Source organism: Branchiostoma floridae, chromosome 7 (assembly GCF_000003815.2).
Source record: "Branchiostoma floridae strain S238N-H82 chromosome 7, Bfl_VNyyK, whole genome shotgun sequence".
Classification (NCBI taxonomy): domain Eukaryota; kingdom Metazoa; phylum Chordata; class Leptocardii; order Amphioxiformes; family Branchiostomatidae; genus Branchiostoma; species Branchiostoma floridae.
The window spans coordinates 15127384-15137064 of NC_049985.1; the positions used below are offsets into that span (position 1 = coordinate 15127384).

General features: G+C 40.4%; 1 pseudogene; it reads right to left on the reverse strand.

The window, feature by feature from the left end:
• Positions 1-8167: 8167 nt before the first annotated feature.
• Positions 8168-9681, reverse strand: part of LOC118420073 — a 15915-nt pseudogene continuing 14401 nt past the window's right edge.

The following is a 9681-nucleotide window of genomic DNA, read 5'->3' on the forward strand; positions in this document are numbered from 1 at the left end:
AACAAATGTTTTGCTACGCCGAAAAGGAATTTTATATTTTATGGACCCTTTCCACAAAATAGACTCCCTAGCCCAGAAGCGAATATAAATACGCCTGTGCAGTATCTTTTTTCCTCGGAAAAGTCACAATTTGTACCACTTCATTTCAGTCAATGTGTGTTAAGTTATGCATGGTACAGAATGCTAACATCCTCACAGTGCGGGTATCTAATCCATCTTCCAACAAATTCCTTTTCCCAACCGCCTTATCTTCTTTAGCTTAGCTATCGTCTTATCTTAAGAAATGTCTTGCGTCTTTGTTTATTTAATTACAATTAATCCTGTTACGCAGAGGCGGTGTGACAATTTCAGGAATTACAATATGAACACTTTGCTTTGTGATAAAATTATCAGCGCAACATCTATAATGATTGCCAGCTTTATTAGAACGTTCTCCCGCAATATGAAAAAGAGATTAAGTGCTGTACGGCTCTACTCAACCGCAGAGAGAAGTTGTGTCTCAAAGAAATTAAGTCTAAGGCTATACTGATTTGATAATATGGATGACATCCTCTTCTCAAAATCCCTCTTCTAAACTTGATGCGAGCGTGCGAAAAAGGCAACGTTTGAGTTATCATGAAAATTTTACTAATGGCTTATCAACCGGAATATGGTATATATGCCCTACCTATTAACAACAAAGTATAAATACCTAGTGCCTAACAGGTTAACACTCTTGATTTCAACAGTCTTCCTGAATCAGCCCACATCCATCTACAATTAAAGGGTTCACCCTTCTTGTCATATGATACAAACAGCACAATTTTAAACTTATATTGTACATGTATATACTTTTGTCCACCTTTTTAACCATCTTTTTGTTTTGTTACCACCTACTAAACCCTTCAATCAATAACTTGTTACACTATATGTATCTTGGACTACCCAAATCATTTATAACTTGTTGTGAATTGCTTTTTATTGATAATGTTATTCTATTTGTCTTTATATAGTCAGTTGCAATGTTTTTTTGAGAGGTGATTTAGTATGTTGCTAAAGTTCACCGTCTCTCTGTCCTGTACTGTACTTTGTTGATCATTGAAAAAACATGGTATATACCAAATACATGTAATAGATTAATATATCTTTCTATATTTTCTTCTTTGCTAGTTGCTCAGGACTCGAAATACAGTTTGTGCAAGGACTAAGATTAGTACAAAATCTTTTACGTTTTTTAGGCAAATTACGACATTAGTATACGTTTCCCTGTATCCTTTTGCGATGTATGTCATATATTTGCTCATTTTTTCTGCTTCTTTGTACGAAAAACCATACAGTCGCAAACTTTGTTTTGAAACGGACGACAATTGACTCTCGCGCGAATGCCATCCATATCATCAAGTCAGTGTGGGTTGACTTTTGAAGATTGGGATAGATGCATAAACTGATCGTGGCAAATGAATCCATATTTTCTGTAAATAATTACCTGTAAGTATTTAGTTCTTGCAACACAATGATCAAATTTAGTAATCAGCTACACCAGAAAGCGTGACAGAGTGACATAGGATTCCAGTTATCGCCGATTCAGGCATTTATCTTTAAAAACAACAAATCTAGAACCTGGCTTGAGTAAAGTTATTAGCTCTTAAGTTAAAGGCCCAATCTAGACACTGTTTTACCGATATCTGTGGAGATATCGATAACGGGAGGGATCTGGAACGTTGGCTGCAGGGCACCTGTGGCGCTTGCAGTCATAAACAGCTATATAGCCTAATGAGCCCGCGTCGGGACGCGTCTACACGCGCGCGGAAGTTGTCGGGGACCCCTGCTAAGCTATCGGTAAGCTATTGGGCGAATGCTCCGGAACTTTCAGGAGAAATTCTGCCGATATCTTTATGGCGATATGGCAGTTCCATCTAGACGCTGATAAAAAGCTGTCGTCGAGAGGTTGTCGGCACGCAGATATCTAGAAAGAACATGGTCTGTAACTTTTTGTCCGATGTCTGAGACCATTTGAGCATGTATTTATACAGAGGCATAAGTTGAAGAATTGTGCTATTGGGGTAAATTATCGTCCACGTCTACCTCAAGAATAGCGTACGTAGTACGTTGGTTAAGGCGCATTTACACGAGAGGTAGAATAAGCCGGAATGCCGTTAGACTAAAGATTCTTTGTATATTCCTGGGTATCGAAGTACATTCTAGAAATTCTCACAGCATTACAGTTTAATATTTGTGACCATTCTTGTGACCGTACCGAATGTCGAGCCCAGTTGAAGAATACCTCTTCAACTGTTTTAAGAACATCGATCAGAAAACATGCACATAAGACAGAAAGCACTCAATTAGTTTAATGTCGGAGAAGGCAGATGCGGTGTTGCTGAAACGTAAGCGGCTACAGAACTCACTACAATAGTCCATACTCATATAAGTGTAACGTCTGTTGACCACGAACTTGGGAAGGGGCCAATTTGCAACCACTACACAGCACAATCGATGTCGGCAACATCACAGCCTTTTTTTAAACTAATTTTTATATTTTTTGGCAACAATTTGCTCAGAAGGTTTACTTTTCTGCTAGGAAAGATAGGATAATGTGTATTTTATAAAATTTGGTCACAATTTGTGACCTATGTCACGTTTTGTAATTGACCCCTGACCCCTGAATGCTTTCTCACTGACTGAACTAACACCGTAAAGTCTGGCTTCGTATTGGCTGAAGAACTGAAATTTGAAAAGTACTTAAAAGTACTTCAAATGATTATTTTACAGGGGTTAACCATGTAATGAAAATTTCATTTGGTGCATGGTACAGCCTCGTGAACGTGCCACATCGTCAAGATAATCTCCCGTTAATCCCGTTATACGGCGTACTTAATGTCGGAATAAGTCATTATATCGAAAACCTTTTATCTTCTCTAAGAAAATTGGTTCGCACCTCTCTTTGCTTCCTTACTAGTAAGTATGTTAGCTGAAGACAGCATGTTATCAGCGGCGGTAATTCCATAATGAATACAGTTTCTAAAGACAGTTAAGAATGCTATTCATCATGATTACCTGCTTCATATGAACGCGAAATTTCCTGGGCAGCAAGACGATATAGCTAGAGATTTTTAATTAGTATGCAAATCCGTTTTGATACGACTTTATGAACATCAGAAAGACATGATTGTATAAGGTAGCCATACAGTTGCCGCAGGGTGCAAGATGTTTGTCTAAACTTTGTCCATCTAAAAGCGTATCTTAGAAGATTCGACAACCTTTCTAAGGCTGACAGTGAATTGATCGTAGTTTCTAACCAACAGCACTCCGTGAAAGTTAATTTTCAGGGCAGAACCTTTGCACAGTTAGCTAAAAGGGTTCACGATTTGAAGACTCGTTTTTAGGACCTTCTTTTGGCCAGGTTCCACCTACAAGGTGTCTAGAATAGTACCATTAAACTAAAAGCATGTCTGTCTTTGATGTTGAATATTCACCGCAAAGAACCTACGCGTTGATTGACCAGCATTCATCGGCGTCTATTCCTGAATCTAAAGATACACCGGCACCCTGTTAAGCTAACGTCACATTTCCACAAAGGGGCCCGGCCGGCCGGGTAGGTTAGGGGCTGATTATTTGCACTTTCGGGCGGGGCCAAGTGAGACCCCCGGTGCCTGCCGGGCTAATTTGGGGCTCGGTAGGTGCCAGGGGCCCGGGCAGGAAAATACGCCGAATCCAAGCCGTCAACTTATCATGAACACATCAGCAGGGCCCTGGACGGTACCCTTTGGTCATGTGACGTAGGCCTTATGATTACTCGTCTTCGCATCGGTACCTGCAGCCTATAGTCTGTTTCGTCGTAACTTAGTTACGAGTTACCAGCTGGGGGCGAGTACAAGCTTCCCGGCATGTATTCTTTTCCCGGCACTTTTCCTTTCGCGACATATTTTCCTTCCTGGCGTATTCTCTACCCCCCCCCCCCAGAAAAAAAAATTACGACAATGCCCCCAGAGACGCCGGTGAAGGGGGCTAGTTACAGTCCTTCTTGTAGCTGCGGGTGCCGATGAGCAAGCATTCCTCACTATTTGCTCCACTGCCCAAACTTTGCCATTCAACGTTCACGCCACCTCGACAGACTTGAAAGTTTCAACATTCCTGTGTTAGATGTTGGTTAATTTTGGTTGACTTTGGTTAATTTATTACTGAAATATTCCCCCTTGCTATCGTCTAAAATCAATACTCAAATTCTTGTCATATCTCACATTATCTACTTGAAACCAAACGTTTTCATAACTGATTTAGTATTTTCACCTTCATATATTAACCAATGTCAGTTGTTTTTCTGTTTTCTGTACATCAGACGTTCCCGTTTGCATGTTTTCTATCATATGTCATGCATCATGTTTTGTCTTGTGGTGCCATTAATATAAGCCAATTTGCTTGAGCGTGGCACCAATGTGTATTTCCTATTTGTTGTAAAACAAAATGCAGGTATTGTAGATTAGAAGAATTTCTCAAGAAATAAACCTTAAAGTTTGAGGCTACGATAGTTTGTTGACCCGAGCTGACAGTTTGCTTAAAACCAAACCATGTATTCTATGACACGTGTATGTCCCAATGGACTTGTAACTATTCCTTGGTAATCTACAAACAGATTTTGCGGTGGCATAAGGTAGTGTCATAAGCTGGGAAAGGAGCTTAGCCGGCAAAGGAGTTCATTGGCCCTCCCCGCTTTCGCGGTGGGCATTGTCAACTCCTTCCCCAGCTTATGACACTATGTTATGCCACCGCAAGATCTGTTTGGAGACTAATTCCTTGGCAAATTCGGTGTCTGCCTGACTAACCCTGGCTATATGGTGAATAATCTGCCATGGAAAGGCTCACCACAGGGGTTTATTTACCTTATTTTACCGAATTCTACTAATTTATTCCCCCTAAAAAGGCTTGGTGGTGGCGGATTACAGCCAGAAAAGCTTTCTATTGTTATCTATATGCTTCCGACTGATATTTCACAGAGCTCATATTAAATAGGAAAATAAAGACGTTTATGATCGTCTTACGGACAGTGCGAATTCTAATGATAATGGTAGCCTCTGGCTGCTGAAGATATGGTAATCCTATTTGTATAGAGCGCCGCTGTCGGTTTGGAACCATATGATTGGTGCTTTCAATGTCATTCACGTGTGACAGTTTCTAACAGGATTCACTGACAATGCCGGCGACACTTTCAAAACTTTCCAGATTAACTGCTCTCTGCAAATAACAGAAGCATCTTAAGATCTTCCAAGCACTTGCGTAAGACGACGTTTACCCATCCCTCGGGATGACAGCTTCTTGTGTGATGAGAAAAGTTGATTTTACTTAATGGCTTGGCAGGTGTGTGTGAAAGTGCATCAGGGTACTTATGAAGATAGAGATGTTCTTTTGGCAAAGATACCCCGAAGCTCATTTTCTTCTGAAAGGATGACAGCACACGCTTTTAATGCAGATCGACTCTGAATGAAAATCTTTTCTTTAAGCCAAGCAAAAGTTTGAGGAGTTCGACGACCGGCAACCAACTAACTCTAGGAGCCACACACATACATACATACATGCATTATCGACCAGAGGCTGGGACCAGGCTAGAACATATTGTAAATGCAGAAATGTTCGCGGTGGATTAATGTTCTCGGTTTTCGCGGCGGCCGTTTCACTGCGAATTTAAAATCACCGCGAACATTTTTCCATAACAGTAAGAGACTGCAGTGCATGGTGCTACCGCGAAATTAAAACCACCGCGAAAAGTCCATTTTCCCGCTACCGCGAAATTAAATCCCCGCGAACTTAAATGCATTTACAGTATTTCACTCCATACAGCCCTATTTAACATTGTTTCTTCTGAGTTCTCAAAATCAATACCAGAGTCTCTAGTTCAAGTGTTCGTAAAAGTATAACTTCTGCAATGTATACCCGACCACTCGGTTTCCATAGGAGAACGGACGAAACTATCTCCACATAAGTATTCCACAATCCAAGCAGAGGTTGGTGGGGAAGATTGTGACCTTTTTCTCATATTTCCCGTTTTCCGTTGGCACTCCCCACCAACGGACAATTCGGTACCCACCGGACGATTCAGCCCTAAGATGATCAAGTTGACTCGGTACCTACGTAGCAGGGACCATTCGGCACCTAAGTTATTTCCTTCGCCAAAAAGGTTTTGTTTTTAGTTATGCGTATATGTAAGGTATGGCATAGAAGACTGCAAAATACACAACAAGTAACAAAATTCGTTCTTTATCACTGAAATTCGTTGAGTATCTTTCGAACCCCGCAATGCCGCAAGCGTGCCCCACGTCCGGTGAGAGTGCACGTTTAGTCCTTGCTCTCTTCAAAAGGAATACAACCTTACATTGCTGCTCAATCTATATAATGCTGTTTCTGGTCTTTGCCACATTTTTGATCTTACTCTAATTGTTGAAGTTTGTTTTTGACGTCTTTTATGCGTTTTGTCGGACTCTCTATTGTGTCAAGGTTTTTGTTTGTCAAACTGAAGACGCCAAAAACCAGCCGCAACCTTACCTCTGATTGGAGAGAACGATTGTCTGATACTCTCTGTCTATTGATAGCGACCCTCAGAAATAACACAGGCGTAAATGGAGATGGTGTTTTATTCTGAAGATATAACATCCTAGATTACAGCAAAAGCGATGTAACAATATACTGTTGTTGCTTCGAACAAAAGTCTATGTTTTATCACACCGCCCATGGCGCGTAGTTATTACTTTCTTTAGGATGAATCATAAATGTTATTACGTTAACAAGACAGGAGATCTGGGGAGATTATCTTGAAATGTCCGCTCGTCCTGTTTATGACAGCCCGGGGCAAACGGTCTGTCAGACATATTGGAGATTATATTACGGATAAAACTTCAGATAATGTCTCGCGCGAGCGACATCATCATTTTCCGTAGACTATACGGTTGTGCCTTATCGACAGGACGCTTATCAATGTTCCAACTTCGTCCAAATTTCAGGTGATTTAGTATACATATATAAAACCAGGGTCCAGAAACCAAAAATATGCAAGTTGGTGTGAATATGGCGAAAATGCAAGAAAATTTATTATGGGCTGAAATTGAGATACCTCAATATTCATACCTTTTCTAGAATGCACTGGACTGCATGTGTGACACATTCGGTTTTTTTAGAGAACATGTCTCAATTTCTCAGTTATGCCGCCAGACTATTGGGAATTCGGTTAAAGGTTTGATAAAAAAACAAGAACAAAATAACAAAGCTAAAACTACATGCAACACTTCGAATAGAAAAATAGACATACAAATTCGGTTATGGTTTGATATACAACTGTTTGATAAAATAACTAAGAACAAAAGCTGCAACTACATGAAACACATATCATAGAAAAATAGACATAACTTCTGTCTACCGTTATGATTGAAGCTCATCTATGTCGGTAGGAATCACAGTACAATGCTGATCTTTCGTTCCTCAAAGGTATAAACGGATGAAATTCTCGCGAGTTTACGTTCTGAAGTGGTTGGTCATCAGTATTGATCCTGAAGAAGGCGACAGTGGTCGTTGAAAATTCGATCCGTGTATACCTTTGTGTTGGACGAAAGTTCAGTATTGTATTATTCTGTCTACCGTCTTACTATCACATTATGGATGACATCCTCTGGAGACCCCAAAACTAATGCGTGCTGGCGAAAAAAAAAAAGATCCAGCAAATTTTTTTTAAAGTGCTGCTAAACCACGGGACTGAACATCCAGACCATTCTTTCCCAAACTTCGTTTGTTTTATGTTCACCACCAGTAATACTGTAAGCTATAAGACACAGTCTTTGCCATTTCAATCATGTCTGTATTGCCATTTTTGTTTAAAGAATGAAGTTATGAACAAGGCCGCTGTGGCCCCATGCCCTGACTATGTGTCCCTGACCCAGGAGAGTAGGTCCTCCGGTAAGAATGAAATCCTGATTGACATGGGGTGACATGTGGCCACATTGTTTGTTATTTTTAGAACAAGTCAAAATCAATGCGCGCGTAGCCTGGATACAATCCGGGTAGTAGTTCGCTCCTATGTTCACTTCCGCTACTCTGGACCAGCAGAGAAGCGACTGTATATAGTGTATGATAAATGTTAGCGATAGAAGCGACTGTATATAGTGTATGATACATGACAGAGCTAGAAGCGATAGTGCATAATTAACGTCGGAAAGAACTACTTTCCGAATGGTACCCAGACTAATACGCGCGCGGATGCCACCCATAAAATCAAGTCAGTGTGGCATAATCAGTTCTAACACTCCATCTGATTGTCTGTTGGATGCTTCTGTACGTGATTGTCATGTGCAAGTTCGTCAATGACAGGTTTATGTCCTGGCAACATTTCAAGTCGGCACCCGGCCGGGACAAACTTCAGCACAGCATCGTTTCCTCGTCCTGAAAGAACATAAAGTCACATTTATGATCCATAGTTATCGTTATGTTCAGCCAAATCCGTACATTTCTACTCAACACTTTAACTCAAATCTCTCTTTCGCATCAGGCAAACTCACGACATCCGTGCGTTTTGTGATTCATGACAATAATTTGAATAGTCGCAGATGGCTGGACTCAGCACGTATAAATGCGCATCAGTGTAACATACAGGGAACTGAATGTCAAGGACTGCATACGTAAGACATATAGGTGATGTATCTTTCTTCCAAAAATGACACAACTTGAAGTAGAAACTATTTCGATTTCTCTGATTGCATTGGACTTAGATGGCATCGTTCGAAGCCTCGGAATGATCAGTATAAAACAAAGTATGGACATGGAATTTTAAAATCCCATGGAATCCCAATTGGAAGTAAACGAGTCAGAACAAGGAGGTTGAAAGAGGGACTTTCAACCTCCTTGGTCAGAAATAACAACGTCTTGAGCTCTATGGAGAAACGTTGGTTATGCCTGACGTAACGTTTTTTTTTCCATTTTGGTGATATTAGCCCTTACTGTATGGACATAGAATTAAGAAAATCCCTCAGAAGAACATTGCCAAGTAAACGCGACAGAAATAACAACGTCTTGCGCCTTTATGAAGAAAAATTGGCAAACCTGACGTAACCTTTTGTGTTTCATAATGATTCCTTTTTCTAGTTTGGAAATAAGCCCTTACTCTTATGAACATAGAACTAAGAAAAGCCATTAAAAGAGGAAGTGATTATAAACGAGGCAGAAATAACACCGTCTGACGCCTTTATAAAGAAACATCGGCAAGACCTTACGTAACTCTTTTTGTTTGAATCCCCTTTCGAGTTTGGAAATAAGCCCTTACTCTAATGGACATAGAATAAAGAAAGCCCTTTAGGAGAGCAAGCAAATGAGGCAGAAATACCACCGTCTGACGCCTTTATAAAGAAACATTGGCAAAACCTGAAGTAACTCGTTTTGTACTTTTCCTAGTTTGCAGATAAGCCTTTGATCTTTTGGACATAGCATTAAGAAAATCCCTTAGAAGAGGGAGTTAAGAGGCAGAAATAACGGCTTTCGCCTTTATGAGGGAAGAAACGTCGGCAAAACCTGACGTAACTCTTTTTGTTTTAATACTTCCAGTTTAGAAATAAGCCTCTACTCTAATGGACACATAATTAAGAAAATCCTTCAGAAGAGGCAGTAACAATAAAGCTGTACGCCTTTATGAAGGAAGAAATATCGGCAAGACCTGACGTAACTCTTTGT